Here is a 7,646-nt window from a genome sequence, read left to right on the forward strand (position 1 = left end):
TTGAGGTATTAGCATAATGAGTTATTTTCCATTGATAACTGTGCATCTGGGGCAATAGATGTCTCTAGATCTAATTTAAATCTTGCATTTTGGCACGCTCCTTTAGACATCACTCCTGAAAGTGACACTTGATCAGCACCATATTGGGAGGACAGTTCAGGCAGCTCACTTAATCTCTACTGACCACTGGCTTTACATGACAGTCCAGGCTTCCCACTTGACCTTATGTTCCACCATCCCTGTGTGTGATGGTCTTAATCTCTCCGACCCAAAGAAGTCTAGACACTCCATTAAATTTCTCCTCTTGAGCGTATGTATTGAACCACTGTATTTCTACGTGTTTTTCTGTAATAGAATCTTTCTGTTCTTACAGGGTACAAAGAGTTAAGTACTTGACTACAGCTGAAAGTGTAGCAGTTCAAACTCAGCAGGGACCCCTCAGCTGATAAGCTTGAACATTTGCTTCCAAGAGGTACAGCTTCGAAAATCATGTAACAGTTCTACTCAGCCACATGGGGTCGCTGTTAGTTGCAATTGGATTCAACTCAACAGTCACTACTAAAAATACCATCACCACCAACAAGAGCATTTATTGTCTAAAGATTTTCCCCTTTCTGGGTACTTTAGCTAAAGGAAGCTGGCTGTTCTCGGGGGAAAGTCCATTCAGGTGTCTGACCTGCTAGCCTCTCTAGTAACTCATCTGAGGCATGAAAGGCAAAAAGAAAACCTGGGAAATCGCCACTGTGTTGTTCTTTGGGTGCTGGGCATCCAACTGGTCTGCCTTTTCCCCCTTCCCCTTTCAAAGTCCTTTTATGCTTGTTTGATAGGCAATGTACAGTGTTATTAGCCATAATTCATGGAGGAATAGGGAAAAGTGTATCCTTTCCATCAAGAAGCAAATGAAATATTGTAATTAATTAGCTAATTAATTCATTACCTGTTTATTTGACACAAAGGAAGATAGGCTTTGAAGTTATGGCATCAATTCTATAATGCCATGTATTGACTCTAAATACCAAGGTGCAGCATTCTCATAAAATGAGTGTGAGTAGAGGTTCTACAAATCCCTTGCTTAATTACATATAAATATGTAAGAATACCAGAAGCCCGAAAACAAGACATAATATACAATATAAGAATTTTAGAGTCAGTGTCTAAATTTACTTAGCCAAGAATTTTAGGCAAATTAATAACAAAGACTTTAAAAATTGAAAATTCAAATTGAATTATATAGACTATAGTCTGAATTCTTTCTTGTGATTTGAAGATTTTGTTATGCCCTCAATCTGTCCTTTGTCAATATTTGTTATAAAATCATTTTAGTTTACTTTAAATTTTGGAGATATGTAAATCTAGTGATGATTGTTCAATCATGATCACCATTAATCGATGTACCTTTATCAGTCAACAGTAATGAGAAGCCACTGTGTCATATCCTGCAGGCTACATGAGGAAAAAGGAATAGAGGTCCAGTCTCTAGAATCAAGGCAGCAAGTTTGTTATTTTGTTGAGAAATATAATGTGTATTCACGTGAGAAAAATATGGGTTTTTAATTGGCTCTGCTAAAAGCTGACTCTGAGATGAGGTTTTGAAGACAAGTAAGTAATCGAAGATGTTGCAGGTTGAGGAAATAGGTACATATCTTTTACAGAGTGAGTTGTTATCCAGGTCACTGGGCATTCGCTTTTAAAACCCGGAAAATTCAGAATTGGTAGAACTGTGAGAGAATGAGTCAGAAAAGGGAAAAAGAAAGCTCAGGCAGCATTGATAAGCAGCGTACGACTGACTACAAAGAGCCCTATCTCAATACTGCTGGAGACGCCATCAAAGACAGAGTAGAGTGTACAAGAGCGGTCAGTAAGCTTTCCTGTAATGGGTCAGACAATAAAAACTGTAGGCTCTGGGGATTATAAAGTCTTATTTGCAACTACTCCATTCTACCTTTGTAGTGCAAACTCAACCATAGGTAATAATCATGAACGTAAATACTATATTACAATCTACTTTATTTATAAAGACAGGTACAGGTTGACAACAGGGGAGTAAGAAAAGCATTTCCGATATGTCTGAACAAAGAAGCAAGAAAAGCTAAGTCATGATCCACTAACTCAGTGGTTCGCAACCTGTGGGTCTCACCCCTTTTGGGGTCAAATGACCCTTTCACAGGTGTCACCCGATTCATAACAGTAGCAAAATGAGAGTGATGAAGTAGCAATGAAAATAATTTTATGGTGGGGGGGAGAGTGTCACCATAACATGAGGAGCCATATGAAAGGGTCGAGGGATTAGGAAGGTTGAGAACCACTGCACTAACTCCTATTCACCAAGGATTGAGGCAGCTGCCGAGAGAAAACTGGATGGAAGAAGCTAACAGCACACTTAAGAAAAGGGAATTCCAATTTGCCACGGTGGAAGGTTTTCTTACTTTCCCAGTGTTGGTGTGCAGAAATATCACAAGTAAATGTCATTCAAATATATATATATATACTTGAATATATATATTTTCTCGCACACACACGCACAGTTCTAGAGGCTTTTGTTTGAATTTGGGGTATTGCCTCTCTGTTGGCTCTGGAAGAACCTTTTCTCATTAAACGTCTGCAGCACCATTCCTCCACTCCTTAGCAATCCTCTTGTGGTATCAATTCCCGTTTGCGTTTTCTTCTATTTCTAATCTCTCTTTCAAACTCAGAAGCGAGTTGGTTTAGGAGACACTGTACACCGATAAAGAGTCCCCATATGGCACAAAAGACTAAACACTCACCTGCTAACAGAAAGATTGGTGGTTTGAATCCTTCCAGAGACACCTCAAAAGACAGACCTATGCACGGCTTCCAATAGGTCACAGTCTCGAGAAGGTGGTGGAATGCAACCCGCAGGGTGGTCATGAGTTGGAATCAATTGTACAGTACGTGGGTTAGGGTCTGTGTGTTTTGTAGATTGATATGGCTCCATTAGCACAACAGAAACTTCAATCCCAAACTGGATCATATTCAACATATACTTTCAGAACATACAATTCATTCCATATTTACTACAATATGGCAAACTAAAATGGCACAAATTAAAGCACCAATATTTCAAAATGAGGAAGGTCTGCATTAGAGAATTAAGATTTATTGAGAAGCTTATGTTGGAGGTAGTCTTGAATGAAAATCTGGATAAAATGTCTTAATAGATATCAAACTGTTGTATCAACATTATCTAGGAGAGATGACTGCTGTTGGTGTTAGGTCCCATCGAGTTGGATCCTACGCACAATGTACAACAGAATGAAGCACAGCCCAGTCCTGCACCATCCTCACAGCTGTTCTTACGTTTAACCCAGGGTTGCAGCCTCTAAGTCAATCGATCTCATTGAGGATCTTCGTCTATTTCAGTTCCTCTCCACTTTATCAGGCATCGTGTCATTTTCCAGGAATGGGTTTCACTAGGTAACATGCCTAAAACTCCTGAGATAAAGTCTCATCATCCTTACCTCCAAAGAACAGTCTGGTCGTACTTCTTCCAAGCCAGATCACTTTGTTCTTTTAGCAGCCCATGGTTCTTTCAATATTCTTTGCAAACATGACAGTTCAAAGGTCTTGAATTTCTTCAGCCTTCCCTATTCAATGTCCAACTTTCACACGCAGATGAGGTGATTGCAAAGTACCATGGCTTGAGTCTAGTGCATCTTAGTCCTCAAATTCACACCCTTGCTTCTCAATCAACACTCTCAAGTGTTGTGCACAGATTGTGCCGCAGATTTACCTAATGTGTGATTTGATCTCTTAACTGATGCTCCCAAGAGCATTGATTGTGGATCTAAGGAAGACAAAATCCTTTACAATTTCTTCTTCCTTTATCATGATGTTGCCTATTGGTCCAGTTGTGAGGATCTTGGTCTTCTTTACATCGAGCTGTCATCCATACAACTGAAAACTTCAGTCCTTGATCTTCATCATCAAGTGCTTCGTGTCCTTCTTAGTTTCAACAGCCAACTTGTGCTATCTTGTATGTTGTTAATAAGCCTTCTTCCAATCCTGATACTGCATTCTTCTTCATATAGTCCAGCCTTTCTGGTTATTTGCTAAGCATACAGATTTAATATATATGTTGAGAGGATACAACCCTGATGCATACTTTTCCCGATTTCAAACCAGGCAGTATTCCCCTGTGCTGTTGGCACAGCTGCCCCTGGTCACCGTGGGAGAGACCCCAGATAGTAGAGTAAGGGTAAGTGTTTAATTAAGAAGAAAGTAATATGTCATATAGAAAAGATAAAACTAAATCTTTTCATAGCTGTGTTACTTTTTCTTCAAATAAGAAAGTAACAACCACATCTCACATTTGGAAATTTCTTAGAATTTTATCCTCATGTCAGTGCCTTTTTTAAACGGTGGGGAGGGGGGAAGAAAAAGAAAAAGCTTTCTTTTATGATAATGGCTTTAAAGTTTTTGTTTGTTGGTTTGTTTATTCAAAATAAAGTATGCCTTGTAATTTTAAATTATTATTTTCATCTTTTATGTCTTCACAATGGTAAAACTCTGAGTTTATACTTTCTTACAAACTCTTACAAAGAAGTTAGCCAGCTTTTCTTTTATTGAGAAAATTATTAGAGGACACTTGAAAAAAGATATTCTTCATACCAAATCATGCATACATTACAAGTAAACTATTTCTAAATAATTTACTGAGACTTAACATTTGACAAAATCTAGTGCCCCCATTATTATTTGTTGTAAATGTCAATTCATACATGAAAGTCATACATAACTGATAACTTTAGCATATTTATATTTATAAATTTATAAATGAGCTATTCAGATTTTGTTAGGTATTAGAAAGAAAAAGGCAAGTAATAGGATGAAAAATACGATGGTGGTGGGTGGCTGAAGCATCTTTCTGGTAAATCATGTTATGAATACTTCCTTCACACTTAAATTTGCATCCCTTCTTAGGGGATTTGTGTTGTCATGACAACAAGTTTTACAAGAGAATTTTTCAGCTACAATCATTTAAATTTGAATTACACAAAAAGATTTCAATACAATGAACACAGGTGAGCTTTAGTTATTACATTTGTATAAATAACCCCCTGTTTTATCACAGACAGATCTTTGCAAAAAAATTAAAAGTATGACACTTCTTTCTTTTGCAAAGGAAGGTCATTTTATTATAAGAAAGTTCTCCTTTCATTATAATAAAGGTTTCCTAAGAAAATTAATTTTATAGCTCCAATTTTTTCTCAGCTTTCATACTATTAGATTGAAAGATAATTTATTATAAATAAGTTATTATAGCATCTACTACATGAAAGGAAGGACTTTAAATTCATTCTATTTCTTACAGAGGTGAATTTTGATAAGTATTAGTAAGCTAAATATGGTTGAAAGTATTGATAAAACATAAAAGCACAATTAATAATTTGGTGGCAGTCTGCATTGGGCATATTCTTTTATCTTAATAAATATCTCATTAAAGTAAAAAATATCTCTGGTCTTCCTGTTATCTTATGCAAAATTTTTCATGATAAATTAGTCTCTTTCTTTAATTTAATTTCATATGTAAACAGCTAAAATTGATTTCTAGTTACCTATTGCCAAATATCTTCAAGATAATATAGAGCCTAAAATTCTTCGTTAGAACATTGACAAACATCTCATTTGTAAATAGAAGTGACAAGTCAATATTTATGTGTTTTAAAAAGAAATTTTAACATTCATTATTTCTTTTTTATTTGTTGAATGATTAAAAATCACTGGAACAAAGAAGTGACATTTTTTCACATTTACTTAACGGAATCCAAGTTTTAGTATTTTTTCCATGTCATCTTAAGAACTTTCTTTTTGAGCCCATAAATAAGAAATCATCCTGTTTTACTAACAATACTAAAAATCAATTCATTTTTACATGACTAAATGTGGATTTGACTCACAATAATGCTGTAGGACAAAGTAGAACCACTCTGAAGAGTGGCTGAGACTGTAAATACTTTTTGTTGTTATAATTATTATTACTTTTAAATTTTGGCAAAAATGCACAGAGGTACAGATGGTAACTGGAAACACAGGGAACCCAGGACAGATGAACCCCTCAGGACCAGCGGTGATAGTGGTGATACCAGGAGGGAAAGGGGTATAGAAAGGGGGAACTTATCACAAAGTTCTACATATAACATCCTTTCTGGGGGATGGGCAACTGAAAAGTGGGTGAAAGGAGATGCCAGGCAGTGTAAGAGAAGATAAAGTAATAATTTTTAAATTATTAAGGGCTCATGAGGGAGGGTGGAGCGGGAGGGAGGGAGAGAGGGAAAAGCCAAATGAGGAGCTGATTCCAGGAAGCCAAGCGGAAAGCGGATTTTGAGAAGGATGAGGGCAATGGATGTATTAGTGTGCTTTACACAATGGATGTATGTATGGATTGTGATCAGAGTTGTATGAGCCCCAATAAAATGATTTTAAAATGCACACAATAAAACAGTCACTAAAGCAACAACTTTTACATCTATAATTCAGTGCCATTGGTTATTTGAGGGGCTACCCCCCAAAACAGGAAAAAAGATCCCCTGGGTGGAGCTATCATCGTATGTAATTTTCCCGTGAGATGAGCACCAACTCACTCAGAGCTACTGCACCAAGTGGCATCACCTAGAAAGGTTCTCTCTGGTCAGAGTGAATTTTTTTCTTGAAAGCAGTTTCACTGGAACCCTGTGTGTGTGTGTGTGTGTGTGTGTGTGTGTGTGTGTGTGTGTGTGTATGTGTGTGTAACAATTTAAAAGAACAGTGTAAGGTTGTGAAATTTTATTTTATTTCCTGCTTGAGAAAAATGCCGCAGAAACTGTTGTGATGATGAACACAGCTTACAAGGACAGCACTATGGGACAAACTCAAGTTTATGAGTGGTTTCCTTGTTTCTAAAAAGGTGAAATGTTGATTGATACAAACCTCTTTCTGGATGCCTGTTACCGTCCCTTATGAATGAAACTGTCGACTCTGTAGTCATTTGGAGTGCATTCCACCAGGTCAGACTGTTAATCAAGCTTTCTATTTAGTGGTTCTGAAAAGATTGCATAACAGTATGCAACAAAAATGCCTGATTTGTACCAGACTGGGAACTGGTTTTGCCACCACAACAATCTACCTGCTCATGCAGCCATCTCAGTGCACCAGTTTTGGGTAACAAACAAACAAACAAACAAACCCCAAACAGCATGCCTCTCTTGCCTTATGCTCCTTATTCACCTGACTTCATTAGAGGGACATGAAAGGACAGTGATTTGATGACGTCGGTGAAGAGGGGAAGAAACAAACAAGGGAGGTGTTGTCAGCCATCCAGAAGGATAAGTTTGAAAACTATTTCCAAGATTGGAATTACAGATTTGATGCCTGTGTTAAGTGTAATGGAGAGTCCTTTGGACGTGATAAGATTGTTTTGTTAAAAAAAATTTAAATACATAGCTTTGGGGGTGAAATTCAGTTATGTTCCCACCATTGATACCCTTTCCCAAATTCTTCCAATTACAGTTAACATAAACTCAGTGCCCCCTGAGCAAAATCTCTTCCTCCTTCACCCGTGGTAACCAGTGGTCAGCTTTTTTGTACTTTGGGTTGTGAATTAGGTGGAGGTTTACCTTTCAGACCATCATTGTTTTATTCACTAATTT

The sequence above is a fragment of the Tenrec ecaudatus genome, chromosome 14, assembly GCF_050624435.1.
Source record: "Tenrec ecaudatus isolate mTenEca1 chromosome 14, mTenEca1.hap1, whole genome shotgun sequence".
Classification (NCBI taxonomy): domain Eukaryota; kingdom Metazoa; phylum Chordata; class Mammalia; order Afrosoricida; family Tenrecidae; genus Tenrec; species Tenrec ecaudatus.